Here is a 27,126-nt window from a genome sequence, read left to right on the forward strand (position 1 = left end):
GGACGCGCCGGGAAGGCGGGTCTCCAGCCCGCGCTTGGACGTTTGCCGGGAGGGCTGGGGGGGAGACTTTACAGCCCGACTTCGGAGGTCCCTAAGGCCAAGTCCTTCCGCGGAGGCTCGGCCAGGCCAGCCTGACACCCGCGAAGGCCGGAGACGTGTAGAGAGCGCGGGGCCAGGGTTCACCTCCCGCTCCTCCGCACCGTGTGGGGCCAACTGCCCCAGCCCTGCGTCTCCTTGGCCGGGTGGGGCTGGAAGTGAGGACCGTCAGGGGCAGAATCGTGGCGGGCCCGCGTTGTACCGCGTGGCACCGGGCGGAGTCGGCCTTCGCGGCCGGCGGGGACCCGGCAGCCCCGGCCGCTTGCCCAAGCCGCAGAAGAGCCGAGCGTCCCCAAGTCCGGGAGAATCTCCCTGGGTTTTCTAACATTTAAATACAGGCTAGCGAAGGCAGCAATTAGCATTTCTAATGGGGCCTCGGAGTTTACAGAGTTTCCCCGAAGACTTTTATCTCGTTTATTCTTAAGGGAACCCCTGTGAGGTGTGTGAATTCTTGATGGTCTCCATTTCGGGGAGGCTTGGCAGGTAGCCTTTGTAATGGGCTGGCTCGGAGAGCTCCCTGAGAGACAGGGTTAGAGCACTAAGTCGGCTTTGCAGACCTCGGTGAGGTAATGTACCATTCAGCTTAAAATAAGTAAATACGTCACGTGTCAAATCAGATACCATCTTAATTCAACTATAGACAAGAGGCTCCAAGATTGAGAACAACTTCTGAATAGTAAAAAACGTACAATTCTATGTATTAACCTAAGGTTTTCTTAAAGACTTCACTCTTCCACTTCACCTAAGTTCATTTAGTGGCAAACAAAATAACCTATATCAGTTTTTAAAATATCAGATGCATTAAAATGTCAAAGCAAAAAAGCTTTAGAAGGATTATGGAAAAGGCAAAAATACTTTCTAGTATGTTGTTTCCTGAGTCTTGTATTTAAAATGTTAGTCTTAGCAGACATCTCTGTGACAGGGGGAAATGTTGAGGGAAGTGCTCTTCAGGATGTCACACGAGGTCTGTAACTGTAAGGGTATGAGAAACACAGGGCCTTGAGAGGAAGGCTTTTACAAAAAACCAGCAGATGAGTTCCATGAGCTAACAAGCAATGATTGAGCATCAACTTTTAGGGCTTAGTATGTTCTTTCTAATTTAATCCTCAGGCTACTCTGTGAAGTAGATTGTATTGTAGTCATTTTACAGTTGAGGAACTGAAGCTGAGTGGCCCACAAGAGGTAGAGCCAGGGTTTAAAGCCAGATGGGTCTGATTCCAAGGCGTGGGTCTTTTCTGCTACACTATCAGTCTGTGTGGAATTGAAGTCATAGCATGGGGGTCTGCTTTGGAACAGTAGATTGGGAACAGTTGTAGAGAGCCTTTAATACCAAACAGAGGCTGCAGGTGCCGTCTTGTTGGTAAAGGGGATATGCTGAAGGAGACTGGGATGTGGTAGCTCTGTGCGAGAGAGAAAGGGAACCTGGTGGCTTGTGGGGGAGGTGATATCAATCCTTAGGGAGAAAGAGGTCAAAATCTTGGGATCCTGTCCTCATAATATGACCAACTCAAGAGTATGAGGACTCACAAGATAAATGTGTTTTATAAGATTAAGCTACAAAGTAATTAATAAACATAGCCACAATGTGCAGCAAATAAAAAGAAGCAAAAGAGCCAAAGGAGAGACTACAGACCCGGTACTGTCCCTTCTGACACAGCCGGTGCTGGCATGCACCTCTGTGAACAAAGAGCATGTGTTCTAGTGACATGCTTCTTTGTCAGGGGCTTCACTGCCAGAGGCATAAATAACACAGGCAGAACAGGGTGTGTCTCACTGCCCTGCCAACATCTTCCACTGGACTGTCAGTCCATAGGCCTGAAGGGGCTGTTGTCACACTGTCCTGGTTTTGAATATTGCTGTACTTATCATTCTGTGTATGCATCTGGGTGTGAGAAAGAAGAATGTTGAGCTGTATCTAAGCCGCAGTCATTATCATGACCATGGATTTGAACGACTAGAAGGGAATAAGGAAAAGTGAAAACATCTTAGTTTGTGAGGGAGTCTAAACTATGGATAAATCTCTTTTTACTTCCATTGATGTTAATGTTTATCAAACAGTGCCTGGTTTTGGCACTCCTTTGAAAGGTCTTAAAACTGCTTGTTAATCAGAATGTGTGTATTCAAATAAGCTCCAAAATGTCTGAGGAGAACACTCTGAGCTAGTTTGTAACTCCTTGGACCTGCTCTCCACCCCACTGAGCAAGGTCATCAGATGACCAGAGCCTTCCACAAACTTTGTGTCTGTGAACAGACTAACAAATCTGAAGATGAAACAGTCCCATCAGGCATTGACTTAACTGGCCTTGAAACCAGTTTAGCAGAATGGGCACCTTTTCTCTTTAGGGAAGACAGTATATGAAACGGATGCATAATATGGGGTAAAGAAATCATTACTCTTTAAATACTAAATACTTCCATTCTTTCCTTCTTCTCCCATACATATGTGCATACACTGGTAAATCTGCCCCCTGAGTCTCCGCAGCATGGTGTGTGTGCCTGTTATAGCAGTTGGGCAACACGTGGGAGTTGTTGAAGGATCTAAATTCTCAGCGAGACGCTGAGCTCATACAAATATTTCTGGATGATATGAATGGAGAGCAGTAGCCTGGGGCCATCTTTAGAACATAGATGCCCTGCACATGTGTGTTATGTTGAAATAATGTCACGTGTACTCAAAAATACTATCTAGAGACAGCTGAGACAGAGACAAAGGGAGCGTGGCAGGCAAATAGTTGGGTGAAAATGCGTTAAGGAGTGAGATCCTGTTAGTCTCCAGATGGTTAAAAAAAAAAAAAGAGGGGAGAGTGTCAGGTGTGCAGGCAGCTGCAGGTTCTGTAAGGGGCTCCTGCCAAGAGAGCCAGATTCTGTTCTGCTCTCTGAAACAGCTGTAGGTGCGTGGCCTTCCTGGAGCTGCAAGGAAAAGCTGTGACCACCGAGAGTCAGGTTTAATATTTATTAAACACTATCTTTATGCCAAGTCCTGTGCTTGGGACTTTCATGTACATTGCATCTCAGTTAATCCTGGCAACAGCTCCAAGGGACAAGACTATAATCCCCTTTTATTGTTTAGAAAACAGGCTAAGCAAAGCCAAGTGGAACTCACATAGCTGGTAAGAACTTGGATTTCTCTGTCATTAAAATCTCACTGTAATTCGTTCTCATTACTTTGAATCCACTAGTCTTCACAACTACTTCTGAAAACTTTGATCCATTAGTCCTCACAACTGCTTCTGAAAAACCTTTTTGTTTTCTCTGCTTTAAGAAGATTTACATGCTCAAGGGGGGGTTGGAGAGGAAGTTAAAAAACAAAAAAGCCCTAAAGAAAATAAAATTTTAAAATTAGATTCCTACTTTTGAGAGATATCCACCATTAAGGTGTATATCCTTGCAGCTTTTTTTTCTGGATATTATACATATTTAAATAAGAAAAAAAAACAATATTGAGGGGAATTTCCCAGGCGGTCCAATGGTTAAGACTCCACACTTCCACTGCAGGGGATGCGGGTTGCATCCCTGGTGGGGGAACTAAGATCCTGCATGCCACATGGTGTGGCTGCAAAATTTAAAAAAATAAATGTTTCACAGCTTAAAAAAAAACAATAGTGGGATCAGATTAAAGATTTTTGTTTGAAACTTGTTTTTCCACATACCCCTATAAGTAATGAGTTAATACTCATGATAAATATGTGTTAACTTTGCTCAGTGTTTTTCTCTTTTTAGAGATGGACTTTAGTAATGTGGGAATCCACTCCATCCCTTACAGGCTGTGTGCTTTGGAACAAGCCACATAACCTCTAGGAGCCTCAGGCTGCTCCTCTCAGGACTGTTGCGAGGATTAGACGTGATCGTGTGGGTGAAACTCCTACCTGGCTCCATGCCTAGCACTCTCCTCAGTGCCCCAGTCACAGTCACTGCAAGGCTGAGTTCCTTCCTCCTCGTAAGCAGAGGCCCAGAGTTTGCTGGCCTCCTCGGGAGCTGTTGGAAGTTCTGCTGTGGCCATTAGTCTTCCACTTCTGTTCCATGCCCATCATCTCCTGTAGTTACCCTAACCCTTTGGCTGAGGGAAGGGCTCACCTCAAACCAATGTAAGTTTTTTTGTTTGTTTGTTTTTGTTTTTGTTTTGGCTGTGCCGGGTGGCTTGATCTTAGTTCCCTGACCAGGGATTGAACCTGGGCCACAGCAGTGAAAGCACCGAATCCTAACCACTGGACTGCCAGGGAATTCCCTAACCAATGTGAGTTTTGACTTTCAAAAGGGGCGGACTCATTTTCTGTTTGATGCAGGCCTTGGTCTCTCATGAGTAACTGGGAACATACTCCTGGAAAATACTTGTGTGGCCCCACAGTGTTGGGCATCCATCTCCTCCGTGGTTAGCCAGCATCCCCGCCATCTGGACTCTCTCCTACCTCACAGGGATTTCCTTCTCCACACAGAACTAAGATTGATCCAAGAGCCCTGCTCCTGCTAACCGAACTCTCCTATCTCAAGCTTGCTTTGCCAGCTCCTGTCCAGCCAGGGGCCCCTCAGTGGGCATGCAAGGCAGTCCCCCCTCACTCCAGACTCTGACACTACTGAGGTCATTTGTGTGCACCCTGATTTGCTAGTCTCTTATTTTGGTAAAGGCCCAAAGTCCCAAACACCCTCACACTCTGCTTCTTCCTTGAAAAGCAGGGCATCTGGTTTCCTGATTTCTGTTATGTTTATTTATGTGTTTACTATGGAAAACTTGGAAACTATACTTAATACACACACACACACACACACACACACACACACACATGAAGAAGAAAGAAAAAGGGAAGAAAAATCTCAATTCAGGGCTAAGCACTGCTCACGTTTTGGTGTCTATTCCTCCAGTCTTTTCTCTACACACATATGGCACTTTCTCAAGTCTCAGACTGCCAGAGCATCATCTCATTAATAACAGCTTTTCAGGCAGGCAGGGAGGGGGGAACCACTGCATTAAATATTCATATTGTTTGTAAGAGACATTTTTATTTCAGAAATAGTAAGTGGTGAAAAAAAAGTATCATAGTACTTAAGAAATACTGTGTATATTACATTAAAAAAATTTAAGTGGGATGATACTATAACCTGCTTTTTTCAGTTAACATATTATGAACATATTCCCATGCCATTGAATAGTCTTCAGCAATATGTATTCCTTGAGGACATTCTTCTGCAAAATGAAAATAGCTTTTCTTTCTCTGAATATAAAGACAATACATATTCATGTAACAAATGCATAAAATGCACCAAAAGTATAAAGAAGAAAATAGAAGCCAGCTAAAATTCCATTACCTAGCGGCAACCACTGTTAACATTTCTCTTAACAGCAAGCTATTTCTATGAATGTAGATGCATATGTAAAATGTATAATATTATATAATGGAATACTGTTATAAAGGGTGCTTTGTAACATGCTTTTATTTTTCAGTTAGCAGTAGGTCACAGGGATTGCTCCAAGTCAATAAATCATTTCATCATTTTTCATATTTCATTGTACAGAAGCAATTGTAGCACAATTTATTCACCTAGTCTTCTACTGATAGACATTTAGGTTACTTCCAGTTGTTCGCCATTATACATGACATCTTTGTACAGTTACCTCCTTGAAATAAATTCCTGGAAGTACAACTCCTGAATCAGAGTATATATTTTCCACATTGGATATACATGGCAAACCACCCTTCAGAGGCTGTTCTTCTTTTACACTCCCATTAGCAGTGGGTAAGACTTCCCCTCATTCTTGCCTAGACTGGGTATTATCTTTTAAAAATCTTTGTCAATCATTTTTCAACTAATGACAAGGTTGAAAACCTAAGAGTGCCAAGACAATTCAATGTTAAAGAATAGTCTTTTAAACAAAATGTGCTTGGACTCATATATCCATATGCAAAAGAATAAAGTTGAACCTGTGCCTCACACCATATATAAAAATTAACTCAAACTGGACCATAGACTTAAATACAAGAGCTAAAACTATAAGATACGGAGGAAACCTAGGAGTAAATCTTCATGCCCTCGGATTAGGCAAAGCTTTCTTAGATATGATACAACAAACTAAAGGAAAAAGAGATAAACTGGACTTAAAATTTAAAACTTTTGTGCTTCAAATGACACCATTAAGAAAGTGAAAAGACAATGCATGGAATGAGAGAAAATATTTGTGGATCATATATCTAATAAGGGACTTGTATCCAGATTAAAGAACTATTAGAACTCAACAACAGAAAGACAAATAACCCAATAAAAAATGAGCAGAGGAGTTGAATAGACATTTCTCCAAAGAAGATATACACATGCCCAATAACACAAAAAGAAGCTCAACATCATTAGGCATTTGGGAAATGAAAATCAAAACCACAATGAGATACCACTTTACACTTACTAGGATGGCTATAATTAAAATGATGGACAAGAAGTGTTGGTGAGGATGTGGAAAAATTAGAACCCTTGTGTGTTGCTGGTGAGAATGTAAAATGGTGCAGCTGCTATGGAAAACAGCTTGGCAGTTCCTCAAAAAGTTAAACACAGAGCCAGCAATTTCACTGCTAGGTATATACCCAAGAGAATAAAAATATATGTCCATACAAAATCTGTACATAAATGTTTACAGCAGCATTATTCATAATTGTCATAAATTGGAAACAACCCAAATGTCCATAAACTGATGAATGAATAAACAAAATGTGGTGTATACATACAATGGAATTTTTTTTCAGTCATAAGAAGGAATGAAGTACTGACACGTGCTACAACATGGATGAACCTTAAAAATATGCTAACTGAAAGAAGTCAGACAATATGACCACAGAGTGTATGATTCCATTTACATGGAATGTCTAAAAAAGGCAAATTCATAGAGACAGAAAATAGATTAGTGGTTGCCAAGGGCTGGGAGTAATAGGGAGGGACTGATAACGAGTATGGGGTTTCTTTTTGGGGTAACAGGAATGCTCTGAAATTTGATAGTAGTGATGGTTGCACAACTCTGAACATACTAAAAACTACTGAATTGTACGCTTTAGAAGTGAACTTTATGGTATCTGAATTATATTTCAATAAAACTAAAAATTTTTTATCAATTAGGTAAGTTGACAATGATATCTCATTCTTTAATTTGTACTTGTGTACATAACTAATGGTGCTGAATATTTATAAGCTATTTGGTTTCCTTTATAATTTACCTGTTTATGTCCTATTGGTATTTTAAAATTGTTTATTAGTAAGTGCTCTGTATATATTAAGAATATTAACCCTTAGTCTGACATTCATGTTCAAACTAATTTTTCCCCATTTGTTGTTTGCTTTTAAAATTTTATTTATATACGCATGTATACACACACACATGCTGGGGAGGAGGATGAAAAATTTTTAATTTTTATTTAGGATAAAACTAATGTTTATGGTTATTGCTCTCATGTCATGAGAGCCTTCCCCACCCCAAGATTATATCAATATTCACCTATATTTTCACCTGATACTTCCTGTTTCATTTTTATATGAAATCTATAATCTATATAGTTTTATATTTTAATGTATGGCTTGAAATAAAGGCCTAATTTCCTTTATTTTTAATGGTTAGCTATTTGTCCCAATACCATGTGTCAAATAACCATCTTTCCCCCAATGAACATGAAATGCGACCCTTAACACATACTGAATTCTTACATATTCTTAAGTCTATTTCTGGACCTCCTTCTCTGTTCACTTATGTTTCTATCTCACCAGTACCCCTCTGGGACAGTTTAGCAAATGGAAAGCCAGTGGACAAATGACCGAAGACCAGAAGTTTATTCTCTGGAGACATGGGCTCAGAGCGGCACTGAACTTGGGGACACCAGGCCCAGGTGAGAGTACATCTGCATTAACCACGTAGAAGTGTAGAACCTACCTTTCAGAATGCACAGTGCCGCCACTAGTCCTATGGTACCTTCCGTACATCGTACATCTCCCTCCCTATTTCTTATCACTCTTCTCCCGAAGAATACACAGTTGACACCTCCCCCCACCTTTTTTTGGATGTGCTGCAGGGCATGTGGATCTTAGTTCCCTGACCAAGGCTTGAACTCACATCCAGCTGCAGTCGAAGTGTGGAGTCTTCACCAGCGGACTGCCAGGGGAGTTCCCACAGTTGACCCCTGAACAATGCAGGTTTGTACTGTGTGGGACCACTTATACATGAATTTTTTTTTCAATAAATACTAATTAGAGCCCTATACAATATAAAGTTCATTGACTGTGGATGTGGAGGGCTGACTGTAAAATTGTACATGGATTTTCAACTTCAGGGAGGATTGGCAACCCTTGTGTAGTTGGAGTCAGTTGTACTACCAATCAAGATGTAAAATGATATTGGAAGGATGTCTGGTTAGTCATGATGGATTTAACTCATATGCTTATCTCCACACGCTCCCAAATCCTTAAAAGGATTTAAAGATAAAGTTGAGGAAATTTTCCCAGAAAGTAGAACAAAAAGATAATGAGATATACTAAAGGACAAATAAAATCAAAGAATCAGTCCAGGAGGTCCAATATCTGACTAATCAGAGCTCAAGAAAGAGAGAAAAGATAAAATGGAGGGAACTAAGTGGAAGTCTACATCCCAAATGGTGAGATACCCCTCCAACTCCCCTTTCCCCACTTAGTTCCAGAATGCTAATAGCTAATCTCCAAAGGCAGGAGATCGGAGGAGTCCTTTCTGAGGAAAGTGACTGGTTTAAAAGTGAACATCTAAGACAACCAAATTTGTTTTATTTTACTACAATTTCCAAGGGCTCTTTTTTGTCTTTATAATTATTCATTTTTCATAGCATCCTGTTTTTATTTCACTGATGTAACATCTTCTCTTTGAGGAGATAAAGTTTTATTCTGATATCTGAATTGTCTCCATTTTCTCCAAGTTCCTTTTTACTAACTCAGATTTCTGGTTCTTGTGTTAGAGTCTGTTAACTCAAAACAATAAAACAGCCAGTTATTTTACCAGCAAAATGAGTTTATTTGGGAGGACCAAAGAACTACAACTCAGGACAGGCACTATGGTGAACCACCTGCAAGTCCAGTTAAGAAAAAGAAAGGAGACTCTTTTATAGAAGAGAAGGGAAAATTGGGAGGGGCTGTTAAAGACAAAAAGTCCATTGGAGGAAACTGGGAGTTTGAATTATAGTGACCTTTCATTGGCTGAGCAATTGCCAGGCAAGGCGAACTCTTTCTTCCTCCCAATATAGGAATAGTAGTGTCACTTCCTGCCAGAGATTCAAGATAGGTCTCTACCTGTCAGGATCTGTATTGGTGTTCCATGATACAGACATGAGAGCTCCTGCTCTGGCCTCGCAACTCCATTTTAGTGAGGTTTCTTTTTGTTAATTTTCACAAGTCTTTCCTGAGTATCTAATCATCCTTGAGTGTCTGTTCATATTTATGAGAGAGAGACTAAAAAGATGACTGGAAACTCTGATGTACTGGTAGGTCTTAGAGGCTAGTGGATATCACTCAGTGGTGATCAAGAAGCAAGCTGGCATTTCACTGAGAGACCTCCAAGTGCCGGTATTTTCAGTACCTATAGCTGTAAAGAATGAAATTATCTAGAAATAATACAACACAATTCCTTTGGATTTCTAGATTGCAACGGCCCATCAAGGCATATTATAATAAAAATCAGAAAACCAGAGATCCTGAAAGTGTCCTAAGAGAGCAAAAAGTCATAATGAAAGGATCAAAAATCAAAATGGTGTGAGACTTAATAGAACACAGGGAACTAGAAGACAGTGGAGCAATTGATGCCTTCTGAGGAATAGGATCCTCCTCTTAGAAAGTAACACACAGCCAAACTGTCATTCAAGAGTGAGAGTAGAAGAAAAATATTTTCAGACATTCAAGATCTCAAAATATTAACCCTCCACACACCCATACTCAGGAAGGTACTGGAGAATACCCTCCCTTAAGGGTAGCTGTAGTGAGCCTTGAGGGCAACCCAGTACAGATGGAACCCGAGGACAGAGGGCTCCAGGAGGGATGTTGGAAGATAGAAATGAAGATTACCTCCTGGGTAACCACATTGAGAGGTGATGTTAGAGCTTTGACAGAGAAATGAAGACAATAAAAAAGAGGCCATTCTTAACTCCAGGAAAAATAAAAAGTTGTACAAGAAATATAACTGGAGTATGTTATATGGCTCATCTGCAAACATTATGTAGTCACATAACATAAATAACCAACACTGAAAGGAGGGGGGACGTCAAAGCTGTGTGGGGGTGAGGATCTAAGAGAGTTAAACCCTTATTTTTCATAGTGGGAAGAATACAGTGAATGTTCAACAAACACTGGATATAATATAACCACATTATTTATAGACAAGAAGGCAAACACCAGAGACAACAGCTAAAAGAATCGAAGTTGCTGTCTCTGGAGAAGAGGGAGGGGAGTGGGAGGGGCCAGGCAGGAGAATGCTGTTTTGATAACAAGCTCTGTAGTAGTCTTATTTTGCATTGAAAACTCTGTCCTTGTATTACTCTGAAACAAATAACATTTAAATTAAAAAGCTCACAAGCTGGCAGAGGTGGCTCCTGACCGTGGGTGTGGATGCTGGGAAAAGGTGTTCTTCCTGCCTGAGATCTATTCCCTAAGGGCTGAAGGTCCCCCAGAGCACAGAGGACAGATGGTGTGGGAAGGGCCAAGGCCCTTCCCACCTTTTCTGAGGCGGTCTGCTCCTGGAATGGAGGCGGGCATAATAGGAGCTCAAAATTGGGTCAGATTTTCTCCATCCAGCCTCAACACACACTTTATAAGAGTAGAGATGTTGCTAAGACTCTGGCATTCATTTCTATCAGATTTTGTACAGTGTTGGGAGATTCCTAATTTCCTAATTTCTTCAAACGTGTTTTAGAGAGAAGTTGAGAGAGGGCAGGGGGCTACTCAGAAGCCACTGTATTTGGACATCTGGGTTCTTCTTTCTACAAGCCTGAGCTGGTTGGCCTCCCTCTCGCTCTCTTTCTCTCTCTCTCTCTCTTAAGTTGAGGAATAATTACAGTAAAATGCACAAATGTTAACCATACAGTTGGTGAGTTTTAACAAAGGTGTTCACCTGTGTAACCAACACCCCAATCAATATAGAAAGCACTGCTATCACATCTGCCTGTCTCTCTTCCAGTGCCACATCAGAGGCACCCTTGTTGTAAATTATATCCCCAAGAGACAATTTTCCCTGTTCTTGGACTTCGTGTGAATGAAATCATGCTATCTGTACTCTCACGTGTCTGACTTCTTTTCCTCAACATGATATTTTTGAGATTCATCTGGGTCGTTGAATGCATCAGTAGCTCATTTCTTTTTATTGACGAGTACTATTTCAGTGTATGAATACATCATGATTTATTTATCCATTTTCTTAACAAGTCTCCTCTCTCGTGACCAGCCTTGTCTCTTGCTAGAGCAAGTCTTCACATGCCGCTTTTAGCTAACACACTAATGGGGTTGTTTTCATTGCGTGGAGCTGAAAGATTAAAAACTAGGCTTTTTAAAGGACCAGCAAAATGTACACACATTATAAATGGAAATTGGGTGTGATGCATGCTCATTTAGGTTGAAGCTATTTGTGCACCAGGAGACCAATTAAAAGCCTGTGACAATAACCCATGTGTGAGGTAACTGAAGTCTGTACCAGGGTTTTTGCTGTGAAAAGAGAAAGGGTGGGACAGACAGGATAAATATTTCACAGGAAAACTTGACAGGGCTTTGTGACAGAGTAGATGTATGGGATGAAGGAACCAGATGAAACAAGTGCTGTTTCCAGGTGGACATCTGCCTGGTGGGTACCTCTTCTCTTTCAGCGATTGAGCCAGTCGCTCTCCCTGCTGGCTCTGTCCTGTTAGGAAGTTTAAGGAGCTCTGGTTCAGTGGCTCAACCTGCCTTCCAGGCCTACTTGTACCTTTCACCCTGGGCCTGGTAGCTAAGCTCTTACCACACACCTTGGGGCTATTGAAAGGCATAGTGACATTGTGGAAAGAACACTGAGTTTGGTCTTGGTTAGTTTTTCATTCTTTCACTCACTGAGGCTCCCTAAGTCTCCGTTTCCTCATAGATGAAATGAAGGTGAATAAACATCCCCACCCTACCAGATCATTTTGAGAATCGGGGAACTGACTTCAAATTTCTTGTAATGGTTCACAAAAAACTAATAAGAGAAATCATCTGTAGGAGGGGGTAAGAGGGATGGGGGAAGAAGTGGGAGTGAAACTTTTAGTGCATACCTTTTTTTTTTTTTTTTGAACCATATGAGCATATTACCTTTTAAAAAGAAAATCCTAAACAGAATCAAAGAAGCTATCTCTATAAATGGTTAGGCATTCTAGACTGCTGAAAAAGACAGAGCCTGGACCTCCTATTTGTGAGAATCTTGAGGTGCATTAGCCCAGAAGTCCTATCACTCTGGGATAGCTGGACAATAGCAAATTATTTCAGCTTAATGACGAAAAACTGGATTTGGGTTGCAGTGAGAAGAACTCTGCTCTGAGAGTAAAGAGATCCGGATCCTGGCCCTGGCTTTACTGTGTCACGCAGGTGGGTTCCTTCTCTTCTCTGGGTCTTCTCCTATTGAATGAGAGAGCAAGCCTGTATGATCTTTGAGATGCTTCCAGCTCTGACATGCTAGAATATAATGCTAATTTCTAAGCAACAGAGGGTCTTTTAATGTGATATCTGTAAAGGATTTGCTGGTGACATTTTTGTGTCTAAGACAGGAGCAGGGCAATGAATCACATGCTGCTCTTTTCATCTTTTATTTCCTTTGATACTGAAGTATCCAGAAGCGATGAGGCAAGCGGCATGTGTTTTCCAGGAAAAGGAAATTGAGTTGTGTTTCAGTAGAAGCGTTGGTGCAGTCCCATTGCTGTTTGCTACTGACATTAGCTGAAGGGTGTATCAGTGATATTTGATGTATACACGGTGCTTTACATGGGTATCAATGAATGCGAACTCAAAGATCATATAAGTTCAAATTCTAACCAGACTCAAACAGTGGGGTTTGGTGCCAAGGAACTCACCTCCGCCTGAGGTGTCTCATTCCATTTTCAGATTGCTCACATCATTAGGAAACTGTTCTTAGGTTGAGCTGGAATCTTGACTTCATGATCACTGTTACTGCCAGCTTAGCTCTCTGGGGCTACAAACTACACCTGTGTTCTCTCCGGCCAACGCTGCAAACTGCTGAAATTCAGGCCAGTATTAGACCGTGTCTTGTTGGCTCTTTATAGTATTTAAAAATATCTCAATTAGCTTTTGACATGAAAACATTATGGGTTTTTTTTTTTTTACATAAACTGTTTCTGACTTCTCTTGAAAGATCAAAAAAGATCTGTGTAGCTGCCTCCCCAGTATGATTCTTCCCTTTTTAATAAACAATTTGAAGCTTTGTTCCAGTCCCTATCCTCCCTGACTCAGCCTATGTGTGTTGAGAGAAGCTGATTCCACCCCTGGTTCTAGAACAGGGCACGCAAACTAGTCCTAATTCATCAGCATAGTCCTACCTTTTGTCACCTTTATTGATTCAGAAACAAGCACTGTTTTAAGATTGGGTTCCTTGGAAACAGAGTCCAAGATGGAGAGTTGCATGCAGGAGATTTACTGAGGAGTGTTCTCAGAACACATGCCTATGGGGACGTGAAGAACACAAGGGTGGGCATGGAGAGAAGCTGACCAGCAAAGTAGGTGCAATGTAGTTACAACCAAAGCCTCAGCTGTTCCCAGGAACTCAAGAATGGGAATGACCCTTCAGAGTTGTCCCAAACTGAAGTAAGGGGGCCAGACATTGGTATTCCCACATCAGCCAGTCACGGACCTCAGGCTACACCTCGGGAGGAGGTGTAAAACCTTGGGAGAAGTGGTTTCCTGAGGTTGAGAGCAAGAATATTCCCAGCAGCTGAGGGATGGATGTGTTCCCCTTGAAGAGGGGTCGTGGGCAGAGACCCATAGTTTCTTCTACAGGCATAAGACCCAACCCAGTTAACAGAGATTTGCTAGGATGCCTGAGAAAGAGGCTTCCCAAAATGACCTGTATCTGTCTGGATATGAGGACGAGGAGCTCTGGGACTTGTCCGTAGCCATCTTACGTCAAGGTCAGCTTTGATGACATCAATGCTCTGCTGAACCAAACCAACCCTGAAGTTTGAATTACCCTGGACTTTTACTGTGAGCTTCATTGTTAAGTCAGTTTTCTGGTTGTGTTTTAATTACTTAGAAATGAACATACTTTGACACATTCTGCCAGTGTGGAGCTGTGTTCCCTGGCAATAACCTGCTGAGTAGCAGCTGCCTCTATTTAAGATGGGTCACTGGGTTTACAGTTTGCTAGTGCCCACTCTGCTTTTACAGGTGGTGGCAGAGAGCTAAATCCTAATCTTCTAATAATAGGAAGTCGATAGATAATGTCTAAAGTGGAAAAACCAAGACATAGAACAGAAGCATGTGTCTATAAATATGAGGTAAACATCAGAAGAAATAGCTAAAAGTGTTGGCCGTAGTTGCCCCTGGGGAGCTCTGTCAGGGTGGGATGGGACAAGACGTTGCAGCTGGCTCTTGTGGGAAGCCTTGAAGTGCTCTTTGATTTGAAACTCTGTGTACCCCCAGTTGATAATGCATGTCCTGGGGCATCTTGCACCACTCTGGGACTCTCCCGTCTCCTAGTTCTCTTGCCTTCCTCTGGCCTTTCTTCCAGGTAGGGGGTTTCCAAAATGCCGGTTGATAATCATCTTTAGCTACCCTGTCTCTCTTTATTATCTTAGGCACTTTCTCTGCTCCTGGGAGACTTCCTTCCCTACTCCCTATCTCTCCTCTTAAGCTCCAGATCCGTACTTCTTCCACGGGATCACCTTGGAGTTCCCCTGCCCTATTTCCAACTTGCATGAGGAGATAGCTAAGGTCTCTCCCAGCTCTAATACATTATGAGGTCTAAAAAAAATACATGGAAACATTTAACAAGTCGTAAGAATGGATCTCTTTCACTTACTTAAAATTACTAGCCATTTTTTTTCTTTTGTCATGTTGACTGAAAAAATGCACAACCTAAAAGTTGAGAATTATGTTTTGTTTGGCTGACAAAACTGAGGACTTAAGCCCAGGACACAACCTCTTAGATAGCTCTGAGACTGCTCTGAGGCTGTAAGGGAGGAGCTAGAATATATAGCAGTATTTGCAACAAAGAGCAGGTAGTCGGAACTTCAAAAGGTTACCATTTTGGGGTTGTTTTTTTTTTAATGCTTTCTTTATGTTTTGGATTTTGTTTTTTACTGTGGAAAAATTTATATTACAAAGTTCACCATTTTAACCATTTTAAAATATACAACTCAGTAGCATTTAGTTGTGAAACCACCACCATTACTTAGTTCCAGAACATTTTCATCACCCCAAAGGAAACCCCGTACCCGTTAAGCAGTCACTCCCCCTTCTGGCCTCCCCTGACAACTCCTTATCTGCTTTCTGTCTCTATAGATTTGCCTATTTGGGACATTTCATATAAGTTGAGTCATATAATTTGAAGTCTTTCAGGACTGTGGAAAGCCAAATAACATCTTAATATTATTATGAAAATAATTTTGATCTTATGAACCCTTGGAAGAGAACCAGGATCCCTCAGAGGTCTGCAGAGCAGACTTTGAGAACTGCTGGTCTAGGTCATTCAAGGTGTGGGGCTCCTGCCAGCTCCCCATTACAGCTTCTCTCCCGGCACGAGGTGACTGTCATGTCCCCACATCCAACCTGAGGCCTCCACAACTCAGCTTCCCATTTCCCATGAAAACTTAGCTGGCCACTTGCTGCAAAGTTGAGATCAGTAACAGAGCAATGGATTCACATTCAAACTGCTCGAAGGAACCAAACAACCAAATGGGGACACATTTTTATGAGTTATAAATCTAAATGTGGTAAAAAAAAAAAAACTGTACCACAAACTGATTTCCAATAAAATTCTGATCATTTCCTGCCACTGTGATTACATTTTGTAATCACAGTAATTACCTTTTACCTGTGATGAGCGCCGTCATGCACTTTTGAACATCAAGCAGCAGCCATGCCATAAATTGCTCGCCCCTTTCTCCTCTAATGATCACAGCTTATTTTATTCTTCAAGTCTTCTTCTCAGAGTAATTAGCACGCTTATTATACAGCACATTCAAATGTTAATGTGCACACTGAACTGATGCTATTGTGAGACCAATTTGCTCAGGAGCTAAAATTATGTTGCCATTCTGCTTGGTGCTAGAGGTTCTGTGCTGGAAACCTGTTTCCCACATACAAGGGGCCGAGGTTATTTAACGAGAATGCTAAGCTAGAATGAGAGGAGTAACACTTAATATAGAACCTGGAAGCTAAATGGGGTCAGCACATATAGGGCCTACACATTTTGAATTAGGTATCCATCACTGTAGAGACAATCAGTACTTGAGCAGACTGGCTTTAGGGCTTGTTCAACGTTGTTTCTCCAGGGTCTCTACCGAACTCTGCCTCTGCAGGTTAAACTGCCCAGATCACAACTCTGACAACTAGAAACATCTTCCTCATACTGAACTGAAATCTGCTAGAGTTTTCACTCTTTTTTTTTTTTCTTTCACTCATTTGTTTTTGCTCTGCCCCCTGGAGCCATGTGAAGCATGTCTGCTTTCCGTTCTGTGACTGCTTTTAGAGATTTAGGACAGTGACCTTGTCCCCACGGTCTGCTCTTATAAGGCTCAATAGTCCCAGGTCCTTATAGGACAGGTTACCAGTCCCTTTACCACTGTAGTCATTCAGCTTGTCAATGTTCCCCCTTTAAAAAAAAAAAAAAGGCAAAGTGCTCAGAACCTGAAACAATGATCCAGGTCTAGTCTGGTCAGGGTGTAAATGAGCAGGTCTCTGTTGGATGTGAATTCTTTTGCTGGATATGATTCTAGTAGTGCTTTCCAAGAGGATATTGCCTTTCTTGTTATCCATTACTGATTCCTAATTAGCTAAACTACTAAGTCTTCTAAGCCATGTATTGGTACTTAGGCAATTAGCCATGTAGACCCCAAAGTAGGATCTGAGATTTGTCACCATTACATTGCATTCTGTTAAATTTAGCCCAATGCTTTGGCCTATCAAGGCCCTTTTTTGTATCCTGTATTGATTCTTTCCATCCACAGGTGTAATCAATCTATCAATATTGCTATCTGTATATAAATGAAAGTTAAAAATATGACAGAAAATGCCTCAGGATGGAGCCCTTCACCTATTTCCAGAGACCTTAAAGTATTTGTTCATAACCCTCCCTTACTACGCCCAGTACATACACCTCCATCCCAACTGTTCCATCATCTAACTCAAGCTGTCAGGGAGGGAAAACACCAAAGGATATTCCAGGTTACTAACTGGCTAGTTAAAGTGGCCTAGAAAAGAAACTGAGAAAAAGAAGGGAGGGAGAGGATAAGGCCTGGTGAAGAGCCCAACGTGGCAGGACAGGTTCTCTGAAGTTACTTTCTCTAGGCCCACGCACTGGCACAGCTTGGGGAGGTATTAAGGTATGAGTCAAATGGAAGATAGTCCAGGGTTCTGCTGTGATGAGAGAGAGAGGAAATCAATAACCAGGAAACAGGACCAACGTTGGAAGCTAGAAAATAGTCAATTAGTATATCAACCTGGAGAAACAGAGACGGGCGTGGAGAATGAAGTAAAGAATGAGCATGGGAAACAATCTAGGCTGGCTAAGTGGGCTTCAGAGCTGTGCTGTCCAACATGATAGCCACTAGCTACAGGTGGCGATTTTAATTTAAATTAAAAAAAATTAAATTAAAAAATCAGTTCCTCAGTCACATTAGCCACATTTAGAGTGTTCAATAGTCACACGTGACTAGTGGCTACCGTATTGGATTGTATAGAACAGTCCCATCACTGCAGAAAGCTCTATTGGACAGTTCTGCTCTAGAACATTCTAGGTGTACTTCTGAAAAAGGGCCAAACCAAGTAGGATATCATTTTAATGTGCTTATTTTTCCTTTGCTTTCCTTCAAGACCCAGCTCAAATACCACCTCTTTTGGGACTTCGCCTCATGTGGTCTGTGATTGTATGCTATAGGCAGTCAAGCATTCTGAGCTATGCAGTTCTTAGCAGTAACATGTAGATCTAGATAGGACTTAGTATGGAGATCCTGGCATAGCTATTTGTCAATCCTTAACCAAAATGTGGCCTTTCTCTATGTGGGGAAGGCATCCTCCTTGACAAAGCAATTAGCTTTGGAGCTAAGACACATGGGGCAGGAGGGGAAGGAGGGGAACACTGGCCTAGAGAGCCAGATCTGCTAAATCCACCTCTGTAGCTGTAAAAATAATTTGTAATAAAAGCTTTTGACCTCCTGTCCACAAACATTATGTAGGCCATCTTGGCCAGGCAGTCAAGAAATGGAAGTCAGGGTGTGATTTGCTTGATGCAAGATATCTTGTCATCTTACCTGTGGCCCCTCACTAAGTTTTCAGTCTCCCTTCTTTCTCTTTTAATTTCCTGTGCTGGAGCTCTTAGAATTTCTCGTAATAAAATCTATCAAATCTACCTTCTAAATCTCTCTGAAATCTGTCCTTTCCTTTAATACTCTCAGTGAATTTATATTCTCTCTCCTTCCCCACCCAGCCCCCACATTGCCACCTAAATGCTCTGAGAACATCACCTGACCATTATATTCTCCTCCCTAAAACCCCTCAGTGGCTCCCCACGATGTCATAAAGGCCTCTCCTTGGGCCCCCAGCTACCTCTCTGGTTTCAGGTCTTTCCATTCCCTGTTGTATAGCACACACTCCAGCTTCTCTGTTACTGTGCCCAGAACCAAAATGCCTTTTCACATCCCTGTGCCTTTGTATACTCGCAGTTCCTGCTGTCCAAAATGCACCCCCCACCCCCACTTTCATCCCCCTGGAGAATTTCTACACCCCTGTTAAGTTAACATTTAACTCTTATCTCCTCTGAGAAGCCCAGCTTGAGCCCTCAGACAGACTTAAGTGATCCGTCACAGCTATGCCCAAACACTGTGTGGGCTTTGGTCATAACGCAGCCTGTTTATGACACTCATGAGTCTGTTTCTCCCACTAAACTGTGAGGTCTCAAGGGCAGGCAGCATATCTGACTCATCTCTTACCCCCGGTGGCAAGCGCAGGACCTGACTCATAACAAACACTTACTAAATGCCTGTTAGAATGAACAACAATCTGTGCCATTATGAGGTTCTGCTATGAGGGTCCTCTGTGTGGTTTGCTGCCGTGTTCCTTAGGGTTCACCCACGCTGATAGAGGCCTAGGGCCAAGTGGTGCTGGTAGTTGAGAATGTGCAGAAAAGCAAGAGGGCTGCAGCTGCTCCCACTGAAAGCCTCCCTGTATGCATGAGACCCGTTCCCTCGCGGATTCTGTGACCCGCACAAACCCATTCCTTGTCTTTCGTGAAAAAAAACACAGGACCCCTTGGAGAATGTTCTTGTAGGGACCCATCTGTGGGTAACTCTATGGGGGAGAATTATGGGCAAGGGGGAGAAACATCTTAATAGAATGGAAAGGGATGAAACATTGCTACTTTTGCTTAGCATGGGGATGTCGCTGGCGGGGGGGAATGTAGGAGCTGGTAGTAACACTTCTTATATTTTAGAAAGTACAGCATACTCTGCGGTTACCAAGGCCTTCCTCTTCTATCATCTTCTTGAGACTGTTATTCACCCTGAGGGGCAGGCAAGACAGAGCTGGGGTTGTTATTTGTAGATAAGGAAACTAATATCCAGAAAGGCGAAGTGACTTGCCCAAGGTCATGTTTTGAGCAAAGGCCCACAAAAATGAAGTGACTTTCCCAGAGTTGTGAAGTAATAATCAGAACTATAACATATGGGGTTACTAGCAAAAATCTTTGTGGGGTTTTCTTTAACAAAATTTTTGAAATCAGAAACATTTTCGAGTAAATTGAGTCTACACAGGGCTTTCAGACATCTCTTGGGAAATTTGACTAGATGACGTTAAAGATTTCTTCCAGCTATGAAATTCTATGAAATTTAGTGTTTACTGTGTCCCAGGGTCACATAACTCTGTAAGGTACAATTATCAGTTTGCAAGTAATTTCCAAAACAAACAGCTCTCCTGCCCAGTCAAGCATCCCTGTCTGACCTACCAAAAAAATCTCAAGCCCACCACTTACTTATTGTATCACCTAGTTATCAATCTACTCTTCCCATTTCTACTCCCTACTGCGTGGCAACTCTATTACTTGATCAATTGGTCACTTCCTCTGTCAGAGATAACTAGAATTTAGAGCTAAAGGCATAATTTCTATATAAGATTAGAAAGCAGAACTGTCATTGTGTATTATTGAGATCTTAATTTACTTCCTGTTAAAGGGGAATTGAATTGACTGGATTAGTGAAGGTTCATTCTACTCACTCCTCCTCAGAGAGGTGACTGGACCCACGTGGGTGCCATATTTGGTAGTGGGATATGGAAATGGAGTTTTCCGTAGATCAGGGTAGGAGTAGGATTTTCTAGAAAGGAAAGTCTGTCTTGGTTGGATGGACCAAGTTATTTCAATTCTGCCTGTTAGTTCTGTCCAGTCTCCTTGCATGAGAACAAAGTGTTGTACACCCATCTGAACTGGGTAAAAACAGAAGTTAATAGCAGCTCTGTGGAAATAGATACCATGCTTATCTTCTGATCCAAGAGTCCAGGCTCTATCTGCTGCACTACACACTCTTCAGGGTGACAATTGCTCCTATTAGTTAGTGCTTCTTAAGAAGTGTAGTATACTATCCAATTTTAATAATGAAGTCTATGGCAATAATAATGTGTAACATCCTATTTTATTTTCATCAAGAAGACCAAGCCCATCAGATATAGAAGAATTATGGGTAATTGTGGGTATTGCTGGCCGTCTCTGAAGGTGACTATTCCGTCTGGGCTTGTTTTAATTTCTCTCTTGATTACCAAGAACATTCTGACACTTAAGAATAAGATGTGCTTATTGCTGATGGGGAGGGGAGGGCTCATTACAAAGTGCTGGGGCAGACCTGCACCCTCTTTTCTTCCAGTGGAACATCAGACTTTGCTACATGACTCCCACACAGGTGTCTATCACGGCTGAGCAAGGCTGGCTTCCTCAAATCGAGATGAGAGTACTAACAATAAAGGGTGACAATACAGAACATAAAGAAGCACAAAGGAAGTCTTCATCCTCGCATTGAACTTGCTCAGAGTATATGCTGATAAAATCAGATCTGATCACATCCTGAGCTCCATCTGTTAAAGGTGCTTACAGCTGCTTAGGAGAATGCCAGGGAGGAAAGACCTGGCAATACATTTTCTGCCTGCTGAAGTAACTCCTTCTCTTCTCTCTCCAACCTGGCTAAAAATACAACCAAAGTGTCACTAACACACACACACACACACACACACCCCAAAATACAAAACAGCCTAACATTTGTTGAACAGATTGTGACAGAATATCAGTTAGCTAAGTGTTTGGTACGCAAACATCCCCGATGTGAACTCACCCAGAGAAGGACTTGCAGGGATGGAGAACAGAGAGTGTCAGAGAATTAGGGAGCAAGGCAGGCTGCCTCCAAGGGACAGTGCCGGAGCCAAAGCTGACGACCTAGGCGACAGGTGAGAACGGTGCAGTTGCCTTTTACATCCACCTAGCGGCAGCAGTTCTAGCCAGAGTCACCGCTACCTCAACTGGTTCAGGTGACGACTCTTTACTTGAATGGATGACATTCAGCACTAGGGCTGAACCACTTGGAAGGCTGCAATTCATCAGCACTGTTCCCTTTCAGGCAGGGACTCCTCTAGGTTATTCTAACTCTCAACTTCAAGCCCAGGGGATAGAATCTGCTGGAAGCAGGGAGTTGAAGTTTCCAAATAAAGACGACTAAAGCATCATGTTAGGTTCTAGTACATATTCTATGCCTGAGTAGCTAAAACTCCAAGGAGTGAAGAAAGAGCAAAAATAGGAGAGGTTAGTGTTCAACTAGAGACCCTGTGGAGAGTAGCTGATATGAGTAATAGTGGGTCAGTGGCAGGCCAGGGAATGAGTTGTCTTTTGCTCTGTCCCTTTTGAATTATAAACCAGTTACTGCAAAGGGCAGTCTAGTTTTAGAATAAATTGGGACATGATCTAGAAGTTCTGTGAAATGAAAAGAATTCACCGATTAATTACAGAGGCCAGCATTTCCCTAGAGGTGGTATGCATTCATTCCACTTGGGGCAGTGCAGATAATTTCAGATGAAACATCTTTTACTTTAATAGTTCAGTATTTATTTTAATGTGTCTTGGGAGAATTATAATTTGTTATACCCACGCCTGTGATTTCACAGGTGATATTGTTGATTTCCCATTTACATTGGTGATATAAAATTTCCATTTTAAATACTTTTAGTAAAAGTAAGTTTATTTGAAGAAAAACATCAAGTAAATAGTAACACAGAAGATGTTATTACAAGAATATGGCAAAAATTATGAAGAGAGAATGTAACAATTGGAAAGTTTGGGAAATACTTCATCAAACCAGGGGATAAGGTAGATTGACTTACAGACAGCAGAGTTCGGAATAGCAGGCAGGTAAAGGAAAATTGGTAGAACTCTCAGAGGATCTGGATTCCGGTTCCAGCTGCCACTAGGCCTGTGCGGTATTGGCTGCCTCTGGTTTTCCTTATTTGTAAAATAACTCTCCTGCCTTGCTTAGCTTTATTATTTAACAGTTCTGTCTCACTTATGGTTATTGAGAGTATGAACAATCATAATGACAGCCAAAGCAGTGAGGTCTGCTATGTGCCAGATGCTTTCCAATAGTCATCATTCTTAATTCTCATAATAGTCATGAAAGGTAGGTGTTGTAATACCCACTTCACATATGAGGGAATCGAGGGTGGAAGGTCCTGGCCACACAGAACCTGATTTGAATGAACTTAGATCTGACTCTGGGGCCTTGTTTGTTCCTCTGAGCCTGGCGGTGTTGTAGTAGTTAATTCCTGTTCACCCTCAAAACTAAGCTCGAGATCAGCTATTCCAGTGACTGCTTTGACCTCATTTCTTTATCTTGGTTAGATGTTCCTCCTCTGTATTCCCTTAATTTTCTATGTATGTTGTTTTTCCTATTTGCCTTTCTTTTTTTTTTTTTTTTTTTTTTTAGTTGTGGCTCACAGGCTTTAGAGCGCAGGCTCAGCAGTTGCGGCACACAGGCTTAGTAGCTCAACAGCATGTGGGATCCTCCCGGACCAGGGCTCGAACCCATGTCCCCCTCATTGGCAGGTTGACTCCCAACCACTGCACCACCAGGGAAGCCCTCCTTTTTGCCTTTATATTCCCAGCACCCTACATACTTTGGGGCACAGATTAATCAACAACTTACAGAAAGAGGGAGAGGATAAGGGAGAGGGAAATAGGAGAGAATGGAGGGAGAGGGGATTGAAAAAGAAAATATATTGCTGCCTTATTTTATTAAATATGAAAGAAGTAGAATTGATAGGTAGGAGAGCAAGGTGATTAAGCATATGGCCTCTTAGATCCAAACCACCCAGCTTTGCCGCTTGCTAGGTGTGTGACTTGGGGCACAGGTTCAATACCTCTGCTTTAGTTTCTTCATCTACAAAATAGGGATATCAATAGTACCTGCCTTAAAAGCGGTTGTGAAGAGTAAATGAATTATCATATATAAAGTACTCAGAAGAATGCCTGGGGTATGATAATCAGTTGCTCAATAAATATTGGCTATTATTATTTCTGTGAAATAAAAGGGGAAAGCTTAACAATATTGTAAAGTGAAAAAAACACATAATACTATTACACACACAGAGCCTCATCATTTTCCCAGTTCTACTTGTTGGCCAGTGCAGGTCATTCCAAGGCAGTTATGAATAAAGAGAACTATAGCCAGAGGATACACAATATAATATCTTTATCTTCCACTTCTATGACAGCAGAATTAAGCACCCCACCTCTACTCTTATTTTTTTAATAATTTTATTGATTGATCAATTGATTGACTGATTGATTTATATTTATTGGCTGTGCTGAGTCTTTGTTGCTGCGCGCGGGCTTTCTGTAGTTGCGGAGAGCGGGGGCTACTCTTCTTTGTAGAGAGTTGAGGCTACTCTTCATTGCAGTGCGCAGGCTTCTTATTGCGGTGGCTTCTCTTGTTGCAGAGCATGGGCTCTAGGCGCTCGGGCTTCAGTAGTTGTGGCAACCGGGCTTAGTTGCTTCGAGGCATGTGGGATCTTCCTGGACCAATGCTCGAACCCGTGTCTTCTGCATTGGCAGGCAGATTCTTAATGGCTGCGCCACCAGGGAAGCCCCCACCTCTACTCTTAGAACATTTGGAAATATTGATATTAAAATTATCACACTATTATATTCTAAATTCAGGTTTGCTTGTTGTCTGTCACCCTCAATTAGACTGAGTTCGTTGGAGGAAAGGACCCTATTTGATTCTTCTCTATGTCTCCAAATCTTAGTAAAGAGGCTGGCAAGATAAATGTTCAATAAATGTTTGCTGAATGGATATTATATAAAAGATGTGTACACATGAAAAATAAAATAAAAAATATTATGTAATATTTATCATACAAGAGGCTCAGATCAAGTGATACTATAGCTCAAAAAGAAGAGATCACCTCTATGTAGGAAAAGGTAGCAGAAAAGAAAGGTTAAATCTGTAAACTTTAGAGTCAGACTGCTTTAGTTTTGAGCCCTAACTACAGCACCTATGAGCTTATGTGACCGTGGGATGTAACCTAATTTCTTTAAACCTTAATTTCCTTATCAGTGAAATGGGGATAATATTAGTTAGAAGAACTAAGTGAGATAATGTTTGTAATATGTCAGGTACCTATTATGTATTTGTAGAGTAGCTCACATCACCATCACCATCATCACCATCATCATAATCAAAGGCTTTGTGCTGGGGGCACTCACCAGCTGGATGGGCAGACACAAGGGAAGAGCACTGAACAGACAGGAGGTATGAATAAAGGTACTGTGGGTATTAGAAAGAATCAAAGCCAAACAGGGAGGGCAAGTGGCACTATTTAATTGGAACACTGCGTATTTTCAGGAAAGTAATGGAGAGAAGACTGGGAAGTTGGTTTTAAATGCCAGGCTGACAAATAAGTAATACTGAAGCTTTATAAGATTCCAAACAGGATAGTGATCAGTTCCAAGCCAGTTTTATGGGGAATGTTCTGGCAGTTTGTGCAGGACAGTCTGGGGACAGTGAGGGGAGATGGAAGCAAACCACTTAGGAAGCTTCTCCACTACTTCCAGTGAGAAGTTGAGGTACCCCTCTGGGATGGTGGTATAGGAAAGGAAAAGAGGGAATGAGCATGTGGGACATTGGGAAGAATGAACTCAAAGAACTGTGTCCACCTGGATGTGAGAAGCAGAGTGAGGAGGCAGAGGCAAAGACAATTCTGAACTGGATCGCCAATTAGAACTGAATGATCAGGGACATGATGCTGCTCTTCTATAGTAGAATAGTGAAGAACAGCAGAAATAAAGCACAGTAGAGACTGGTTTTAGGGGGAAGATATATTTGCTTTTTGCTGTGCTAAGTTTAAGGTGCTGTGGGATTAAGAATGATATTCAATAGGCACTTGAAAATGTAATCTTAGAACTCAGACTGGTAATTATTTAGAAAATATCTGCATAGAGGTAATAGCTGAAGGTATACAGTTGGACTGACTGTCTGTGAGTGAGAGAGAAAAGACTCAGGGAGTCATCCTTGGGAAGTACTTCCCACAGCTAGAAGAGTGAAAGAGAAGTGTGTGGAGAAGGATGAGGGGCAAGAGAGAGGGATAAAGAACACATTACATAGAAACCAAGAACAGAGCGACAGAAGTGCTCAGAGGGATCGTGAGCCACAGCGAGGTCACAGAGAGAGAAGTGAGAAGGGACCACTGGGCTTGGCCATTAGGAAATCATTGCTGACTTACCAGAGAACTATATATGGAAGAGAAAACTAGACTGCAGATTCGAAGGGAAGAAAAAGTGATGTGGGGAAAAGGAAGCGGTAAACTTGAGAGTACAGTTAGTTCCAGAAGTTCAGGAATGTGAGGACAGTGATGTGATGGGGGCTCAAGTTGGGAGTAGACTTGCTCTTCCCCAGATAAATGACCACACATCAATGTTTATCCAGAGATGCTTATTGTCTATGCATTAAGAAATAGAAAGCAATATTGATGGAGGAGGCCGGAGAAGGGGCTTTGGAACAAACTAGATTGAAAGTCAGGTTACAACCATTCTAAAGCCATAGTCTGTGTTATCTGTATGTGTACAGCAGCATCTGTTTCAGCAGAGACAGAACTTATTTATCATGCATCAACAGACTGTGAGAGAGAGGGAAACCAGAAACTCTCCTTCGCCACTAAGGAAAACAAAGCATGGTCAACTTTTTTGTTTGTTTTTTTATTTTTATTTTTATTTATTTATTTATTTATTGACTGCATTGGGTCTTTGTTGCTGTGCACAGGCTTTCTTTAGTTGTGGCGAGTGGGGGCTACTCTTCACTGTGGTGAGCAGGCTTCTCATTGCAGTGGCTTCACTTGTTGCAGAGTACGGGCTCTAGGTGCACGGGCTTAGGTAGTTGCAGCACTCAGGCTCAGTAGTTGTGGCTTGTGGGCTCTAGAGCACAGGCTCAGTAGTTGTGACACACAGGCTTAGTTGCTTCGCAGCATGTGGAATCTTCCCAGACCAGGGATTGAACTCGTGTCCCCTGCATTGGCAGGCAGATTTTTAACCACTATGCCACCAGGGAAGTCCATGATTAACTCTTTGAAAAGAATTTAAAAGCTTTGAAAAAAGTATTTTAGCAAGGAAAGAATATTAAGGGAAAAAAAGTGTGTGATAGTTTTCCTTTCTTAACTTTTCCACCCAAATGCACTCCAGGACAATGCCCAGGTGCATGATTAGAACACTAAGAATACTATTAACACTGCCCGAGTTTATGGCATGTCTGTCTGCACAGTGCTTTTTATTTTATAGAAAGCTCTCATGATCTCTTTTATCCTCCCAGA

General features: G+C 41.9%; 1 protein-coding gene across 2 annotated transcripts in view; it reads left to right on the forward strand.

Moving 5' to 3' along the window:
• HEMGN (hemogen) overlaps positions 1 to 27,126 on the forward strand; it is a 42,794-nt gene that overhangs the window by 709 nt on the left and 14,959 nt on the right. Inside the window, exons 2-4 of one of the 2 annotated variants that reach the window (XM_057721657.1) lie at positions 7,831 to 7,949; positions 8,133 to 8,253; positions 12,591 to 12,657. The gene's annotated coding sequence lies outside the window, so the exon portion shown is untranslated. The remainder of the gene's footprint in view (positions 1 to 7,830; positions 7,950 to 8,132; positions 8,254 to 12,590; positions 12,658 to 27,126) is intronic. The other variant, XM_057721658.1, reaches the window with a different exon arrangement.

Source organism: Hippopotamus amphibius, chromosome 2 (assembly GCF_030028045.1).
Source record: "Hippopotamus amphibius kiboko isolate mHipAmp2 chromosome 2, mHipAmp2.hap2, whole genome shotgun sequence".
NCBI lineage: Eukaryota > Metazoa > Chordata > Mammalia > Artiodactyla > Hippopotamidae > Hippopotamus > Hippopotamus amphibius.